Below are 20650 nucleotides of genomic sequence, written 5' to 3'. Positions count from 1 at the left end.
ATGATAGTGTCCAAATCAGTTCCAAAATGTTACTAAGAGATTAATAGTGAAGCCATTTATCAATGTCTGTGTCCCTAAACAGTTCCTTCCCACACTTGCTCAAATAAAGAGTAGAATAGAATGCAAAATCTGCCATGCTTATACTTACTAGGAGTTAAGAATGGTATCTCAGAGTGACAAACCTCTCTATTAAAATATTAATTAGATAAAAATGCCAAATTAATATTTTCCTCTCCTAAGAAAAGATGCATCTCTTAGCTAAATGTGCATCTTTTGACATCCTTAAAAAATTTCATTATTTTCCAATATTTCTTTTTATTAACTTTTGAATCTTCTCAGTCAAGTCTGGCTTCATGTTCCCTACAGCATTCATGGATTATTAGAAGTGCTTCTGGGTTTGCTGCAAAAAGGCATTGAGAATATGTGTACCTCAGACTGTTTCTGTGCTGTTGGTATTGTAATGACATCATTACTTCTTTAAGAAGTCATTGCTGTTTAAGCTGCAATTGATCCATTTTATTTTTAGGTCATATTCTGCTACAAAGAAAAATAATAGGAAAAAGCCCTAAAGAGATGTTTGAGTGTTTCTTGCTAATAACAAGATGAAGCAGGCACAGTTTAACATGCAAAAACTATTTCTTATACTCGAAGAAGTTCATTGGAAAGAGGACTATAAGCCCTGGTTTAAAATTAGGCTACAATTTTCACAATCAGTGCAGTATATTAAACATGGGGATCTGAGATACGAAGAAATAGATAAATAATGATGAGTCTGGCAAAAATACCCCAAACATATAACTCATTTTCATTCCTTCTCTGAACATCTGCAAATAGGCAGAGGATAGCTAAATCTATTGTTTCTGTTAATCACTATGATTATTGAGTATGCAGTAAAATACACAGATGTACAGCCATGTTTTTTCTTCTTTTCACTCTGCAAAAAAAACCCCAAAAATACCCCAAAACAAAACCAAAACCAACAATAACAACAAAAACCTACCAAAAAAACCCCTCAACTCAAAAGAACCTTAGACTACACCCAAGAGAGAAGAAAATCAAATATGTGTTTATTTTGTAACATACAAGCTGAGAAAGGAGCCTAGATAAAGCCTGTAAAAGAGTTAATTACACACAGTTAGCAAGCAGTCTCAGTTCTTACAGAAAATATCTTCAAATATTGGAAGTTTAAAAAGACAGGATTCAATAGGTTTTCTCAGAGGCTTTGAAAAACACATACATGGATGATCTGCTAAGATTTCCTCCATGGATTTCAGCTGTTATTCTCTCTATATTCCTATTTTCTTTCCCCTTCTCTTTCTCCCTAAAGGATTTTCTGTATCATTCTCATTCCTCTATGGACCTTGTACCTCCATGTGGAACAGAAAGACATTGTTCTTACTGTTGCACCAAGCAATACTTCAATGCAAGCTTCGTTATCAGCTCAGATCTTAACTCAGATCTTAGGATTGATCAGCATGTTATCCAAAGTCAATAAGCCTACATTTTAACATCTCCAGACCCAGCCAGGGTCTGGGTGTCAGCGCAAAAGGCATGCAAGGACCAAGAAGGAGGCTTGACTGTGAATGAAACTTGAGTAGTTTCTGAATTGTACTTCCCTCATATTTCTGGAAAGGATCTGTTTCTCACTCAAAGATTTATTTATCTTAAAAATAAAAGTGAATTTTTAAAAAAGGTATCCATCCATATTGCCTCTTATTTATGAGGCATCATAAATCATTCAGCTGTCAGCACACCACATAGTAAGAAGAAAGCACTGAACTCAATCTGTATCAAAAGCCTTCTTTTTCCAGTGCTCAATTGTCACTGCTATTATAAAGTCAGGACAAGTCCCTAACACAGACCTTTAAACAGAAAATGCTTTACTTTTCCATTAGCTACCACAAAGAATCAGATGATTATTCTGAACACTCACAAGATTACTATACCATGGCTATTTTAAAAGGGCATTTTCAACCATGGAACAATAAAAAAAAATTTATAATTTTAGGGTAATGTGTACGTGAACAAGCTTTTCTGAGCTTATCTGAGTTGCATTAATGTTGACTCTTTCAGAATATCAGTATCTATAAGAAATCTAAAATAAGCATTAACTTAGACATTATATAACTTCACTGTGTATTTTGGTATCTATTTAAAGTAATATAGTGCTCCCTCTAAAAAGAAAACTTCTACAAATGCAGACATTGAAAATTCAAACATAAAAAGTTATACTAAGTATTCCCAAAAAAAACTGCAGAAAGGAATGAAACCACACACACTCACATTCACAAACACACACAAACAGCCTGAGGGGTATGCACTCCTAAACAACAAAACATTTCTGTACAAGAAATAGATCCCTCCTTGCAGGCTTTCCCAAAAATACCATTTTGGCTGATCTCAGAATTAAATTAGATAAGTATGCTTAAAGTATTTACCTTGACATTGTAGTTTGTTAAGTGTACCTTTTAAAAGACAGTTATCAGAAAAAAAGACTTTCATTTTAAAAAGTGATCTTTAGAAAAATATTTGACCCCTGATATTGGAAATGATAAGCTAAGAATGACTGGTGTTTACTTCTTAGTATGTGAAGGAGCTCCTCCAGCTTATTTAGTCTGACCACGAAAGCTGTGGCCTGGCTGCTAAGCAGTGCCAAATGCAGTCTTTTGCTTCTGGAGGACTTCCATTGAATACAATACAGTACAATATCCTTTCCTGTAATTTCCTTAAAAGTATTTATTAATCTTGTGCCAAGAGGTGCCAGTATCAAAGAAGTAAGTGGCAACATGCACCAATATCAAGCTGTATAAAGTCAATCCCCAGTGCTGAGTTATAAAACCTTTCTAATACACAGGATGAGCAGACTATTCTTTGAGATTACTATTGACACATTATTTCAAAAAAAAAGGATGATAGATCACTTCCATAATTATAGAAATACCTGACTTCAATCAATAGCAGGCAAATTTCATCCAGACTAATGCTGAAGTTCCCATTCAATCATAAGAGCTGTCATTTCACTTGAAAATTACTATGGATTCCATGATAAATAAAGCATCATGGGGAAGATCCATTAAACTTGACAAATTCAAGAGGTGTGCCAAGAAAACAACACAAATCAATATTTGATATTTATCAGTTTGACAAAAAGCATGTGATAGAAGGTACAGAAGAGGCTCATGAACACTCATTGCTTGATCCGCTTTTTTCTTAAAAACAGCCATATAATAACTCATCCTCAAATGTCATGTACAAAAAGATAATACTTGAGAAGAAAATCTAAGCGACATGCCCTACTCTCAGCACTGTCAGGTATGTCTGTGTTTTTGCCCTATGTTTAATATCTTTTCAATTTTGGCAAATAGCAGCGAGATCAGACCTCAGTGCATCTGCTGTCTATGATTCAGATGGCAGACCGTGTGAACTTTGCAAAGGGCAAGTCAAAGCCAAACACTACAGCATCTATTAGGAGTGTTTTGCTGATGACTGTGAAGTACAAATAGTCTATTCGTAGACAGAGTGCTCTTAATCATTCCTCTGAAAGTGCAAAGCACTGAGCAATTTATGGGCCAAATCGTGACTGGCTTTTAAGTAGTATGAGGGCACAAAAGCCCCTAAGGCTAAATAAACCAGCTTTGCTTTCAGCTTTGTGATCCTGAATATAGCCAGGATCCATAAACAGAGTTCTAGGTATAAAAGTTAAAATTGATTAGAAGCCAGAGATTTTATACAAATAACCTTCTCTTCATCAATGTGCCCTTTCTCTTCCTACCAGCATCCCAAGCTACAGTTAAACCTCCTGTTTTAAGAGGAAAGAACAGAGATCCTCTTAGAATCATAGTATTGTTTAAGTTGGAAAAGATCTCTAAGACCATTCAGTATACCCATTAATCTAACACTGCTGTATTCACCACTAAACCATGTCGCTAAGTACTAAATCCACATGTTTTTTAAACACTTCCAGGCATGATGATTCTACTCTGAGCAGCTTGTTCCAATGCCTGGTCAATCTTTTTTGCTCAGGAGTTTTCCCTAATATCCAAATTATCTCCCCCTGGCCTATCACTTGTTACCTAGGAGAAGAGACCAGGCCCCATCTTGCTATAGCCTCCCTTTATGTGGTTATAAAGATGATTAGGTCTTCCCTGAGCCTCCATCTCTCCTTTAGCCACTCTACACGAGATCTCCAAAAGAATAATGAAGGAGGGAACTTTGGTGTGATGGACACCACCACAGGCCCTGATAACCACTTAGACATCTCATACATTGGGACACTCTGAGATCCAACAAAATGCAATGCTCTGCAGACAGCAGGTCCTCCTGACTCAGCTGCTGTGGTCAGCAGTCCACTTCTGCAGAGTGGCAGAAATGTGAAGGACAGGCACTGCTGTTGCTATCATCAGTCTTTCTCCTTCCTCTTCAGGGTGTAGAATGACCTACACCACTTCATACTTTATAGGACAAGATGATGGCATTCGAATTAAAAGTGTCTAGTAAAGGCTGGATGCACATGTAATATATGCACATGATGGTTTGATATAAATAGCCTGATGGTCTGATGGAGTTTCATACACTTAAGCTTAGTAGCTGCACAGCCCTACTCACCCCAATGCAACTCCTCAGTACCACAGCTTTGGTGCAGAGAAAGGACTGTAACACTGCTGAGAGAAGAGGAAAAAAAAAAAAAAATCCTTTTGCCATCTGGACTTCCTGGAGTTCTCAAAGTCAGACATAGGTGAAGATATTATCAGTAAAATTTCAGAATAATGTTAAAGAAATACTTGTATATATTTGATTTTTCATAAAGTTATAGACTGTATTTCAGTGGCTGAAAAATAAAAATGTGTGTATAAATGACCCCAAGACTGGAATCCATGCCCAAACGTGAGATGATCATTCTGAAATAGACAGCATGAGAAACATATCATTCTGATAGACAAAAGTGTACATAGTGTATGATAGGCTGAACCTAAAAGTGCTAGGAAATTTCAAGAAATCCTGGAAAAGTTCAGGTGTGGCATCACTGAAAGCTGTGCTATTGATTGCTTTTTAGTCAGGATTTTTCCAGGGAATTTATGGATAAAGAACATTTTCTTAGAAGAAATGAGAATGCAAACAGCAAATGTAAACAAAAAAAACAAAAAAGCCAGGGAAAAATCAGAAAAAGAGATGGTTCATTAACAGTGTGGAATTAGGGTGTTGTCGATAGCAGTTGCAGGTAGGATAGTGTTCTCGGAATTCCACTAATTTCTGATTTTCAAGTCTTTAGCAAAGTGAACATCTCAGTAAAAGTTTACCATTTAGCTAAGTTAGTCTGGTCTAGTTAACGAAAAGGCAAAAGATGAGGAAAATCCCATGCAATTCAACAGAGTGTAAACTTGGATACTCAGAAATGGGATTATCCTGTTGTCAGTGGGTTTCTCCCTCATGAGTTCCTCTAAGGTTTTTGTTATACAAAAATGTCAGATCAGTGAGACACTCCTAGAGCAAACTTGGAAACCCAGTATACTTTTAAATTTAAAAGCAATAAAACCAATTAAAAATTAGAGGCATAATAGAGGGGTTAGAGAAGGAAACTTTTCTCCAGAAAACTGAAAAAGTCCGGAGCTTAAAAACCCTCATTCTGCAATAGGGAAAATTATTTTTAAACCAAAGTTTGAATTTCAATTAAATTCAATAATTCTTCTTCCACTGTTTTCATGTTTAATTTCAAATTTTATAAATTTTTATTATTAAGGAATCATTAGCATGATTTTCTATTTTCAAAGCAAAAAATATGAAACCTTTAAAGTTTTTCTAGAAGATGTATTTGTTCTAAATCAAAGATTTCTCAAAACCAAGGGGTTTTGTAATAAGTTTTAGTCTCTGTGAGTCTGTGTTGTCTAAGAGCTGCATAGCAAAATGTCTTGCCAGCTCCATTTGGTCATGAAGGTTGCTTTCTAGGAAAGCACTAGTTTCCTAGATGACTAGATGAATTCTCCTGCTCTTTCTATGTTGAAAAAAACAAAAAAAGATTTTGTAGTGGTAAACTGTGTATGGAATGAGTGGTAAAAATTCAATTTTCATCTCACACCCAACTCCAGTTACACAAGATCTCTGAAGCATGGCAGTACTTCTCAAAACTGAGCATGAGCAAAGGATTCATTGCTGAGTTTAAAATGCACAAATGGATCCAAAGGTCAGGAAATTGTAAATACTGAGGTTTGAGCTGTCCATCAGCCCAAAGTTTCACAGTTTCACTGGGATACAACACGTAACCTGTTTCAAAATGCTACATATTTCTGAAATAACACTGACAGTATTAATCTTTGCATATTGTTGATTAGCAAACAGTTAAATGAATGTCTGAGGGATGAAATTTTTCCTTTTTCTTGTCTGACTCCTTTTAACTTTTCCACTTTCTTTACTTTCTCCTTATCCATTGCAAATGGGAGAAAGTAATGGAAGAAAGAAAATAAAAATTTTTAAATCTACCAATGAGTCTCCAAGAATATAAGCAAGCCTTTTGCACAAGTTAAAGATATCCAACTTATTTAAATAATATATATATTTATATTTAGATACATATACATATATATATCTCAAAGACATCATTTGAAAATAATCTTATTTTAATATGTTGCAAAATTATACATTGTGTACAGTTGCTGGAAGATATCCTGTTCTTGATTATGACAAACATTTTACTGAGTGAACAGCCAAGAGAAATCACAGAGTTCAAGCAGACATATTGACAATACCATACTGACAAACCCTGCCTCCTTCTCCAGAACCATATCACAGGAAGAACAATCACCTTGCCAAGATGTTGCTGTTTCTGAATAGCACAAGTTTCATGTAGAGCAAGTTGCTATATCTGTCACTCTTGTAATTTAGCACAGAATATTTGCTAAATGGTCCAAATTTTACTTTGAAATTTTCCTCTGGAGAAACCATAACACACTTGGTGTAACCATAGGAACACTGGAAACAAATTTAGGGATAGGTTTGTTACTTGACACTCAAATGTTTTGGAGTTGAAAATGAAGCAGATTTACAGAATAAAGATTTGAGGTTGACTTCTGTCTCATCAGCATGTTTCTCTTCAGCATTTTCTCATGGCTTCCTAAGGCAGCCAGGACAGAATGTTCTTTTACTAAAAATGATATACTACATTGTCACTCTAAGTATCCTTGTAAGAGCTTCTGTTGGAAGAATTTCCAGCCATATCTGCAATTTATTCATGTTCTCAAAGTCATTAATTGCCCATGATTTTCCAGTTATCCAGGTTCCCTAGTAACTGTAATATGAGCATATTTTGACCTTGAACTTCATAGCAACACAAGCAGGTAAATGGTTGTTCATTATTATTTGAATAATCTCAGTGTGACTTAGGGAGTGAATCTTGCATATTTCCTACCTCTTCTGCTATCCTGATTTACAAAACCAAAATATTTATTGTAGCACTGAAAATAAAAAAAAAAAAAAAAAAAAAAAAGCCAACTAAGTAAAGCAGAAGAGCATTCTAGTTTGCATTGTGAGAGAGCATTCCAGACTTTGGTTAAACATCAGTTTACTCCCAGTATGAAGCAAATGTTTAAAATAGCCTTGGCAATTGGTTTTTTGGATCTTGAATTGAAAAAATATCTGAGGAAAATAGGTCATACAGAGGAACTCCAACTTTCAGGCAGAAGAAACCTGTCATAAGCGACACTTTCCTGGGTATATCAACTTTTCAGTAAATTTCATGGCTTGCAATACAAGCTTCTATTGCTTCACTCTTTCATCCAAAAATTGTATATCTATATCAGACAAAGGAATAATTGATGTCACATCAATTCTAATAAATTCTATCTTATACACTACAAACTCAAACCTAAAAGGCTCTAATGCTCAGTGGTCCAACTTGAAAACAGAAATTCTGCCTAGGAAAACCTATCTGAAAATTCCCAGTACAGTGTAGAGAGGGCTTTGCTACTTTTATCATCTCGCTGTCCTGTGCAGTTGCCTCTTAGATGAAACACTGAAGATTCTGTGCCGGCTTAATGTGAAGTGTGAATTGAAGAGAAGGTGTTGCTATAGCAAAAATCTATTAATTTTTTTTTTCCCCAACAGTACAAGGGACAGATACAAATTTAATTTTTGGATAAAGAAAAATATTAATATGCCTTATTACTTAACTCAGTACATTAATAAAAAAATTAAAATCACTTTGATGGTTAATTGGCACCTACCTTAAATTATAAATTTTTGCTTTCTGTGAAGTTCTTGGTTTGATGAACCTTATTTAACACCTTAAAAGCATTTAGAGAAAATGTCTCTTAAATTCATTAAACCTTAGTACTCCATAATTGTGGCTCTCTTCACATTAATTGTTCCTTTTGATGGATGATGTTCGACCCATGAATACAAGCCTTTCAAGTAATCTAACACTCATGATGCAGGGTTTAAAAATTATTATGTTTTTCATACCTGCAAAATTCATATTTTAATAAGACTATTCTGCTTGCATGTCTCTCTCACAGTATTTAGTTAAAATGTGAAAAGAGGAAGAAGACCTTTCAGATAATCATCACCCATGTAATGATACATCAGTTAGTTAATCTTGAGGTTTTTTGGGTCGAAAAATGCCTTGTTTTCACTATAAGCATCACTGAAGTTTTCATACAGGAATGCTTGATATATTTGGTATCGATCACTAAAAACAAACAAAGTAAACAACACTTCGTTTACAGCAGCTGATAAGACTTTCATAAGCTTCATAATGAAAAGATGCTCACACAAAGCATTCCCTGTATGGAGCAACATTTTTTTGATAAACTATTTTCTAAAGGCTCTTGAGAACATGCAATGCATGCATCTCATAGCATTTTATAACATAAAAGATACTTCCAAATTAAGCACTTTTTTCCAAAGTTCCAAAAGTCATCACTTCATATTAGCACCTTTTATCACAAAATTGAACATGCAGTGCTTGCAATAAAGAAAGGCTAATCATCTTACCACAAGGCTCTGTTTACAGAAAGATTACAGGCATGATTTAGAGAGCAAATTAATGAATGTTCTGAAAACTTTCACATATAAGGGACACTGAGGAGTAAGTGCTTATTGGTTCTTTAAAGTCTGAAAACCTGAGTAGCAGGTCTGAAAACCTGAAAATCCACACAGTAAATTTTGAATAGAATTGCCAGGTGGCATATTTTCAGCTTTAACTTTTTTATTTTCATTTTAATATTTTTGTACAATTTACATTGCATTTATTTGAAATTTTTCTCTCTAGCATTTTTTAAAAAATTCCATTTAGATGCAGAAGAGCATTCAGCCACAACAACTGCATGTAGCTAAAAATAAATTGGAATCAAGTTTTGAAAGAAAAAAGCCTATTAGCAACCCAGTGATATGCAGTATTATGTAATTAAAGTGTAATTTTTACAGAAATAAGAAATTAATTTAGATAAAATCCATATAAATCTTCCTTTCTGAAGCCTACTCAAAAATTCTAATATTTAACACTAAAATGTCTCAAAGTTGTTTTTTGAACCCTGAAAAAACTGAGCTAATAAAAAACATCAGTGTCTTGGCATATTTACTACGGGATAGATAGATAGATAGATAGATAAACATTTCAAAGTGATAATTGCAGAAGTAAATAAAAGTGGAAAGGATTGTAAAACTTTGGAATAGATGCCCAGGGAGGTGGTGGAGACACCTGGGGGTGTTCAAGAAACCAGTGGATGTGGCACTCAGTGCTATGCTCTAGCTGATAAGGTGCTGATTGGTTAAAAATTCGACTTAGATTAGATGGTCTTTTCCAACTATAATGATTTTGTGATTGTCATCTCCTGTATTCACATGCTGGTTAGCAGTAAAGCTGCATTATATTAAATTTCCAGAGCTCCTTGTGTACTTTCTCTAACAAGAAACTAATCCAAATTCTTACCTTTGCTTCTAAAGAATTTCCAGAAGTCTGCTCTATGTCTTTGATCTTCTTTACCTTTACAAATATTGACAGGTACTTTTTCTTGTCTATCCAACCAAAGCAGAACTTAAATTAGCCTCTTCCATAACATTTCTTCACAGATGGTGCTACAGTGTCTCTGGGGACCAGCAACACATTCATTCTCACTGCTCTGGCACACACATACCCTGTGGTTGACCAAGAAAACTGGAAACTTTCCAGATAGCATCCCACAGTGTAAACTGGATACAGAGTGTACAGTTCAGCGATGCTTAAGACTGCAAAAGAAAGTTAAAATTGGCACCTTGGAAAGAGAGAATAAAGTCAGGAAATGGTGAGAATCAGGTATTTTGTGGAAATCACACTCAGAAATCTTCAGAGCAATTGCTTTAAAATGATTAGGAAAACTAATGGAGTAGAATATGTATGGAGATTTCATCCTGTTAACACCAGAGACAGTATTGTCACTTTGGGATTAAGCTCTAATAATGAGTAAATACACAGAGCACATGAACCAGGTATGTAATTATCACTAGCTAGAGAAAGATGCCTTTTGCAGAGTGACAAACATTAAAAAGCTGAATAGAAGAGATATTAATTTAGTGATCTGAAAGACAGTGAGCAAGTGTGAAAGCTGCACATGATACAACCATGTAGACACAACATCTGTTCAACCTAAGTAACACAACAGCAATAACACGTGTGACAAGGTGAGAAAAATCTATTCAGCAAGGGCTAGACCTATTTTGAGAAAGTTATTGGACAACATCCAAGGATAGCAAGTTAACTGCTTCACACTTATTTTCCTCATGGTACAAAAGCACTACCATTATTCATTAGACAGATGGTTTCAAAGCAGAATGATTAGAGAGGAGAGAGAGCAGCCCTGTCTGAGCTCACAGGTTTGACTACACAAGCCAGAAGAAGGGCTGGCAAGAAGAGCTAGAGAGGATAGAAGCTATTTGCCAAAATGCAGGTAACAAACTGCTAAGAAAGCATGAAAACTACACAAGAGGTTCCTATCACTTGTTTGCAGCCAAAGCCAGTAACGTATCTTCCCCATCTTTAGCCCTTCTATATTTTTCTGTAAGCCAGATTTCATAAGGGAACTTATCAGGCTGGTAGATTCACCTAATCAGCTTTGAACCACCTATTGATCCCATGTTTTCAAAGGAAGCACTTTTAGCTCTCCCTGGCATATCACTAAAGATAGGTAAGGAAATCCTAGGAAGAAATTGCAGAGGCTGTTTACATATCAGAAATTATCTGTGAAGAAAATCAGAATTAACATATATATATATTTTAATAAATATAAGAATTGATTTGACATAATGGATTAAATCCCAGTGCAAAGACCCATAAAGATCCATTTTTTTAAAGATGTGGAAAAAGATTTTTCAACTTTTTTTCCTCTCCTACCTCTAATTTGCAGAGAAATCACTAATAAAAACAAGTCAGAAATTGATGTTGGCTAACCCTGGCCACTGGCTTTAACTAGACAAGCTGATTGTCTCTTCCTTCTTACAAAGGAAGCACAGCATATTGATCATGTTATTGATTAGATTATCATCTCTCCTAGACAGAAAGTATTATAAAAAAATACTTATAAAAAAAGTTTTTGAAACCATTATAAAAAAAATTTTAAAAACACAGACATGAATGTAACAAGAATATAGACATAATGGAAAACACAATCCTCCAAAACTTAATGACTTCATAAAGCTTTGTTACTCAAAGATTATTCAGTATAATATCCTGTGAGTGTATAATGTAATCTTTTTTTCCCCTAGCTTTTAGTTTGCTAAGATCAAGCTGAACTAAAGATTCAAAATCTTCCTTTTCTTCAGCGCTTTTCTTAATAGGCTTCCTTGTGTTTGAAGTTAGAACCATTAAATATATAATCAGTTTTTCGGTTGACAGGTATTTTACATCACTGAGACCATCTCTCTACACTAACCTGTCAAAAAAATTCCAAAACCAAAAACAAACCAGAGAAAAAAAGGAGATATTCTCAGTAAATACCAAGCAGACATGATTTAACTCATAATTGTAAATGGCTACATTAAAGGAAAATATATCAAAAACATGCAGCAGAACATTTAGTGAAGTTTAGTACTATTTAATATAATCTTTTGTGTTGGAAAAGCCTTGCCAAAGATGTGTAGACAATGTGTTGTCTTGCTCCATAAGGGACACTGCACACCTGGACAGCACTGGGTACAATGTTGCTGCAGCTCTGCCCACAAGTTATAAAGAATTATGTTATGTAAACTCTAGCTCTGGGCTGATGCTCAGTATTCAGGGATGCTCATGTATTTCATGAGAGAGAAGGCAAAAAAACCCACAAAAATGCGAACAAGAGAAAATTCTTTAGTTTGAACAGGTGAGTTAGTGCACATTCTGGATGAGAAGCAGAAAAGTGTTTCTGTTTCAGCTGAGGTAGATCAAGGAAGGAAAATGCAAGGGAGTAAGATCAGCTTGCTGCATCTAAGACAACAGAAAACATATGGCCATGTCTGCTGCTATAAATTTTAGGCTCACAAACTTGGATTTCCTTCAGAGATCCCTTCTTGTGTCCACTAAAATGCTGTGGTTTTAACTAGGCTCATTCCCACATTAATACAGTACAAAATAAACAAAAATTACAAAAATATTGGTTATCTACCTTTTCAGCTAATACAGCTCCTCCTTCCTTCCACCTTACCCAGCAATAGTAACAAAATTTACAAAAAAGGTCAAAGGAATCAATTTAGAGGATGAAAGAAATGTCAATAATTTTTTTTAGGAATAAATTTTAATTTGAACATAACTCCTTTTGTTCAGATGTTTAAGGTCAAAACTACAGTATAAGTAATATTGAATCAGATGTTAGAAATACATGCCAATCTACAAAAGAAAATTAAAAAATAAATCTAAAGCAATTTTAGAGGCTTTGGATTCTAAGATTAGAGGTAAGCCCTGATATATATGGAAGAAAAACAGAAGGATTATTTCTCAATAAAAATCAATCTCATGGAAAAAAACCCAAACAAATAAAAAAAACCCACATATGGCCAAATTTTCTACATCTTTCTCTGAATATTTAATCTTTTCATATGAGAATCAGTCAGAAGCACAGAGGAAAGTCTTCAAGATTGTTAAATAAACGGAAAGAAACAAACTAAGCATGCAAACACTATTACATTAAGGCTCAAATCCTTACATTTACATTGAGAGATTTAAAACTAAGAAAAGAATAAGTTGGATAAGAGATTAAATAAGAGATTTAAATAGACAGTAGGTTATGTATACAAATTATGACTTGTGAAATCGATTCATATAGTCTTAGGATCAAGGGCAGATTAGTTCATTGAAAAACCAAACCAAACAGAAAACCTCTAGTGAACTGCAAGCAGAAGTAGTAATATTTCCTTGCAGGGCTTCTTCCCCATCCTCTCCCCTTTTTTGCTAGGGATAAGACAATATTCTGAATATAGATTTCACAGCACAGAAACACAAGTAAATTACTCAAGGCACCATGTGCCCTTTGATATGCTACTGCACATTGCAATTGATAGTCACAGAAAATGTCACAGACTGTTGAGGGCAATTTAGGAAATCTAAAGGACAGTATTTGCTTCTTATCACACTTTCCTGTTCTCCTCAATATAAAACTTAGTGAGACATGCTGATGTACCAGCTTATTTTTTTTTTTTTTTCAAATACCAAAAGAAAGATGACAGCAGTTGGAAGCTGAGAAAAGGGGAACAGTTTGGAGAAGGGTCTTGCCGACCAGAACCCTCCAATCCATTGACCACTGAGCTTAGCCACTGTGATTTCAGGTGGCCTGACCAATATCAGCAAAATTGGACAACCAGACAAAAAGCTATTCTGCTTACCCAGGAAGAATCAAGACTCATAAATCCATTTTTATGAAAAGAGCTTTCCTTCAGATAGGTATTCATCCAATAGATATATTTTACGATTTTATATAGTCATTAGTCCATAATTAGAAGGATATTTTTCTGTATATAAGGTAAATTCATCAAAGATTAAACCTGAAAAAAGCTTGATTTGGTATCTTGATGTACTGTTTACCTAGAATTTATTCATTAATGTCCCTCTCTCTTTTTACAATTTTCTTTATTCTGCCAGACACACAGCAGCAGTCACAAGAGATGCTCTTCCACTAATTAATAACAGAAATTCCTTATAAAAATGTTAATTAAAATTAGTAGTAACAGAGGACCTGTGTATGTGTGTGCATTTGATTAGTTGTACTGGAAGGAGCTAATTAATGTCAGATAAAGTACATCCAGCAAGGTTCTCCACATGCTTAGATTGATCTTTTTGACCAACAGCAGATGCACAGGAAGCCAGAAGGTCGGTGGTCAGAGGCATAGCAGCTGTTAAAGGAGCAGCTGTCAAGGTCCAATGATCGTGCCATTTTGGGAAAGCTGGAAAATCTATCCCAAGAGAATGAAGTGTTGAAAAAAGGGCTGCAAGCAGGGACACAGTGCCTTAAAACTTGAAGTTAGAACTGCAACTCGACAGCTGGTACAGCAGCCTGTGCACCAGCCATGGTGCCTGCCTGTGGAGAGCTCCTTTACAGCCTCTTGGCCTTACAACATGTCAGGCATGTGGTTCTACTTCAGAAGAGACTGGAATTTTCTCCAGGGGCTTTCAGGGCATTTATTAAAAGGAAAAATTTAGTATAAACTCCTACTGATAAAGGAAAAAAAAAAAAAAAAAGAAGAAAACTGTAGTTGATTGTAGAGTGTAGAAGGTAATCAAACATTCTGGGCAGTCATATCAAGAGATTTCCAAGATTTCCACTCACTGCTCATGGATATTGCCAGCATTTCACACTTCTGGTGGTGATGGTCTGTCATGACTGCATGGATTCCTGACTGTCTTTCAGCAAATGGTAGGACACCTCAGAAAAATAGCAGTATAACAAGAACAAAAACCACAAAAAAACCTCCAAAGAAACAAAGATAAGAAACTTTCCTTTAAAAACAATAAGAAAAATATACATTCATTTACCATAGATGATTATCACCATTACCCATATCACTCTAAATCAGTCTCAAATAATCTCTCTGTTGATACTCTTTATATAGAGCTATATTTTTCAAGAAACATAAATATTCAGGGTAATGAAAGGACATTCCCTATTGCATCATGGTTCCAGCATAAGTGACCAAATAAAAACACAATTCCAGAATATGGGTAACATATTTATGCTGGTTTTGGCAGGGGTAGACTTAATCTTCTTCCCAGTGGCTAATATGGGGCTGTGTTTTTTGGATTTGTGCTGAACACTATAGTAATAATGTAGAGATATTTTTGTTATTTCTTAGCAGGGCTTACAAAGAGCCAAGCTCTGTTCTGTTTTTTGTACTGCCTTGTCAGGGAAACTGGGAGTGCATAAGAGGTTGGGAGGAGACAGAACCAGGACAGGTCACCCAAACTGACCAGAGGCATATTCCAGACCATAGAGGATCATTCTCAGTGTACAAAGTGGGGAAGAAGGAGCAAAAGGGAGTGACATTTGGAGTGATTGCATTTGTCTTCCCAAGTCGCCATTACACGTGATGGAGCCATGCTCTCCTGGGAATGGTTGAACATCTGCCTGCTCATGGGAAGAAGTGAATTAATTCCTTGTTTTGCTTTGTGTGTGTGGCTTTGCTTTCCCTAACAAACTGTCTTTATCTCAACCTATAAGTTTTCCAGCTTTTACCCTTCTGATTCTCTCCCTCATCCTGCTGGTGGGGGAGTGAGTGAGCAGCTGCTTAGGGCTTGATGAATGGCTGGTGTTAAGGCATGACAGCAGTAAAAAGCTGCTGGGAACTATTCAGGGATAAGGCCACAGTTTCAGCATCATTTTAAACCTAATCTGAGTGCTGACAATAGGAAATTCCCACCAACCCACCTCTGCTTCTCTTCTCTCTGTAGCTTATACAGTTTAAAGACAAAGTAAAGTAGCATATTCAACTCACTAAAATCCAACATTTCTCTCTATTCTGATAAAACTGATTATTGTATTTCTTGATCTAATTATATGCAACCTTATGAAGAAGAAAAGTGGCAGAAAGAGCAGAACTACTTTTTAGAACTTGACCAAACTTAAATCTTCTTAAAGCAATCAGAAGGCTTCAGCCTTACAAAATAATTCTTAAAAATGTTAGTGGGATTTTAACATCTGAATTTATTGTACAATTGCTTATGTATATGTACTGACACTATGTTAAAACATACATTGCAGATATATTTCAACATATTTTGCAGCCTTCTACCTATTTAAAGATCATTATATTTGCATTAGTTCAAGTAAATAAAATATAATTTGGCCCATGATGAGCCTAATTTACATTCTTTGCAATTATATGTGAAATTAAAGCTCAAAACAGCAGGAAGGAATACAGAGAAATATGCAGCTGAAGGATTTTAGACAGTGAAATATCCTTCTGTATAAATTTTCTGTAGAGAATCCACAGCAGCATTCTCTCTCCAAACAGTTTAGGTGGAAGCAGAAAACATGGCAAAAACACCACAGATCTTAATTTTCCAATGCATTTATGAACCAAATTTGGAAGAGCTAAGAAGTTTCTGTTTCTTCAGTCTTAGATTTCAGAAGCAGAGCTAAAAGGGAATGTTCTCATTACAGCAAATTAATCAAACTTTGACATGAAAATGTGCATTTAATAATTTTTTACTGCTTGTGAAAAATTCCCATTTTCACAAGGATGGAAATGGAAAAGGAAAGATAAAAAAAATTCACCCACACAGGGAAGCATCTTCTTAGATTGAACAGAAAACTTTTCTCAAATGAAACTATTACAACCAATTGTAAAAATAGTGTAAAATCTTTCATTAAGATAAGACCTAGAAAGAAAATAGTGTTTGGACAAGCCTAAAATAAAATTTCACGTTGATTCTCTCTGAAAGTCAAGTTAATGTAAAGCTTTTAATATCAGTCTAGCTTTGGCAGTAGTCAAATACTTTTCAAAAATTGACACACTTATGTCAAGAGAAAGTAAATTATTTTTGCTATTGGTTGGTCCATTCTTGTCAAAATCCAACTAGCTTTCCTTTTCCCTTCATTCTTAGAGTGTCATTTCTACAGTTGTCATAAGTTAAGCTGTATGGAAAGAATGAAGTTACTGGAGTGCAGAGCACATATTTTTTTAAAAAGAAAGAAAAAAAATCACAAAAAACCATGAAACCATACCCACACACAGACACAGAAATTTATACTGTTCACAAAATCATTATGTAACACTGTAAATAATCATCTTCAAGGAAAACATTAGGAGTTTTGATGAAATCCCTACTATAAAAAAAAGTGAATAAAAGAGTAATGAAGACAATAACAAAGGATGAATCAAAACCAAATGGAATTTTATTTATGTGCTAGAAATGTATTTTGTATTGTCTGCTAAGTCTTCCTGTCTCTTGGGTTGGCCAAGAGATGTGTTAGGAAAAAATGGATCTATCATTCTTTCTTTTTATTCACTTCCAATAGAGCTACCAGTTGTTAGAAGATGATTCTCTATTAGCACATCTATAACCAATTCTGGGGATAGAGACAGTAAACTTTAATCCTAATAATTGACATGTTGTCTGCATGAAAATTATTAATAAAAAATATGCAATAATTGTGTTATTATTGGTTGTCTACTACTACTAAAAATAGCTAAAATCTTTACATGTACAAAGCCAGTTCCTTTGTAGCACAAAAGTCATAGGATAATGGAAACAATTTTGTACAAGTGCATTTATTATTTATTATTATTTTATGTCATCATCATTAGCAAGGATTAATATTATTAATAATAATTATTATTGTTGTTATTTTATTTAGAGTCAATCCTTCCAGTGGAAGGATACTTTGCCTTTAAACATATTGGCAGCATTATTTTAAGTGGTCTTGTAGTATCTGGCCTTTTTTAGCAGCCCTGAACTTATGTGGCATACTACACAGAGCTGGATTTGAGCCTGTTCCCCAGAAGTTTGAATTCTGTCATGCTAGACTAAACTAGTGCATGCCCAGCCTGGGATCTTCTTCAAGAGCCCAAATATCCCCATAGCAACATTACCTCTAAACATCTTTGTCTGAGAGAGACATACCTTACGTCAGAGTTTCTTCACAGGTATTAAAAATCAGAATGCCTTCACTCAGAGTCAGAATGGAGTCCAATATCTTCCTCATACCTGACTGACCAGAAGCCTCAGCCCTTCACACTCCCCCATTCACACTCCATTTAGCTGACCTATTTTGAAGTCTTTAAAAAAGAAATTGCTGGATCTCCGATAAGGCTAGATGGTTTTATCCCTAAAAGGACTAGCAAATTCATAACAAATGTGAAATCACCTTAAACAGCCTAAAGGAAAGAGAAACTTATGAGTTCAGACCCATATTGTATAATTTGACACAACAAATTCATATACATCAGTTATCCTTAGATAAAATGCAACAAGCTAAAATAAGAAATCTCTGCAGCACTCCACAGTAAACTGCAATGCAACATGACATGAGGGTGAGAATCTTTTCTTCACAAGAAAAAAGGTTTTGAGATATATAAACAGTCTCCTAGCTGCAAAGGGTTCAAGTTTATTACCTACTGCTGTTTCCTGAGCATGATAAATAGCTTGTTGTGCACAGGATTGAGATATAATTCCACTTCTCATGGCAAAACACAGGCATCCTTATCCTTCTAGCATATATCAGGCCTCCACACATTGCTGTTTTCAATATCCTCTAAATCCTAAGAGGTCTGAGCTAAGGACATACTAGGTAAACAGATATGATTCTTTCCCAAAGGGACAATCAAGGAAATGCTTGCAAAGTATCTTCAGTTTCAGCGATTTGCTGTATGCTAATAATCTTTTAATTCCCTCTCACACCTACCTCCTTGCTTTCAACACCATATTAAGATCTTTAATTTGGGTCAGTTTAAGAAATATAGCAAAGGTGATCTATTAAAATGGGACAGAAAAAGACATCAAGATAAAGGAAAAGCAAAAATCTGCTTTTTCTTTCTAAATAAAATAAATTATTCTCAAAACAAACACATCAGTTTAAAAGCTGGGTAGAATAGTGTAATTATTCATTAAGATCTTCACCACATGTTGAAGGTCTTAGCTAAATATTAATCCCATGCAAGTCATCAGTGGTGACAACATAACTTCAAAACAAATAGGAGAGAAGCAAATTAGTTCCTTCTAAACATTATCAGAAGCTGATTAGTTGAATTTATTTACTTAGTCTGATTGAGTATCAGAAGTAGAGTATCAGAAAAACACTTCCTTCTAACAATTTTTCATGCTTTCTCATTAGGAATTCATTTCTAGCTACAAAAACTACCATATCAGCACTTAAGAAAACCACACAAAGTACCTAAAATGAAGCCAAATCAGAGTTTGACTGTCTGATCTGAGAAAATAATTTTCATCCCATGTGTCTAAGAGATCTTTGGAAGCTTCTTCTTTTCCTGGTAAAGCATCAGAGCCACTTCTTCCTGGAAGTTCTGCCACCTTGCCAGAGGGACACACATCTCAGTGTCTGCTTCCAAGCCACTGCCTTGAGGAATTCATAAACTGCATGAAAACACTACAAAAACTCCCTATCTGCACACGTATTTTAAAAAGGTTCCTTCCAACCCAAAGCTATTCTAGAATTATGTGATTCTAAGGGTGGGCTCAACAGCTGTATGTTTTAAAACTGCCATTAGTCAGTTTATCCATAAGACCAAAAGGAAGAGGTTTTTCTTCCCCAAAAGTCCAGAAATCTAAGCATTTGCTCAGAGTGCAGGTTATGGGCTATCATTGAAAGAAGAGTTTAAGTTAAATCTTTTATTTGCAATATGAAGCCATAGGCTTTATTCCCAAGTATTTGTTTTCTACTAGATTTGTTTGTATCTATAGTGAAAATCCAACACTTTGCTTTCATACTCAAAGGAATTAGTTTTTATCCAAATTAATCATCTTTCCAACAAAATTACCGTCCTTTAAAAAAATAACCCGCAAATAACAAGGCATATCAAAAAAAACCCAGGAAAACTCATAACAAAAAGAGTCTGACCATTGAAATTATTTTCTTCTAGTCTACTAAGCCTCAACTACATACATAATAAAACCCAGCACTGCTATGAAATTCACTAGCACAACATAAGTGACAGCACTGCAAAGGCCAGTGCAGACTATGCTTCATGTCTTTTTGGTGTCTCCTTAAACCCTATTTTATAAATACACTACTTTTCTTCTTCCACCAGTTGATCTCACAGTATTAATTCAAATATTTTAAATTATGGAATTAAAAAGCAGAGGTATAAAAGCATACTACTAATTTTGGCCTTCAGTATATTCTTCTTAATCTTTTTAAAAAGAGAATCCATTTCCAGTACCTGCATATGAGAGCATTTATAAGAGAGCAGGGAGAGAATAAAGCAGAGAGAGAAGGCACATATAAGGGCTACCTTAAAGAAGGATTTTCCTTTGACACATTTGCTGCATTGGCCTTGCTGAGCACATGCAAGTGAAGGCTAAACATTTCATAACTGGTAAAAAAAAAAGAAAATTTCTTAGCTCACGAAACTATCCAAAATGTTAAATTGAATCCTATCAATTTATAAATAAGAGTGTCATAGAGATGCATAAAATTGATTTAACCAACAGTGAAATTCATTATTATTGCAATCAGCACGAGAGAAAAGAAATTATACCCATTGG

At 35.0% G+C, this 20650-nt stretch overlaps 1 long non-coding RNA gene across 1 annotated transcript in view; it reads right to left on the bottom strand.

The window, feature by feature from the left end:
* LOC110470897 (uncharacterized) overlaps positions 1 to 20650 on the bottom strand; it is a 123448-nt gene that overhangs the window by 22429 nt on the left and 80369 nt on the right. The gene's annotated exons all lie outside the window — the stretch shown is intronic.

Source organism: Lonchura striata, chromosome 2, assembly GCF_050655825.1.
Source record: "Lonchura striata isolate lonStrDom1 chromosome 2, ASM5065582v1, whole genome shotgun sequence".
Taxonomy (NCBI): domain Eukaryota; kingdom Metazoa; phylum Chordata; class Aves; order Passeriformes; family Estrildidae; genus Lonchura; species Lonchura striata.
Note: the sequence above shows the minus strand (reverse complement) of the source record. Positions and strands in the feature narration are given on the sequence as shown.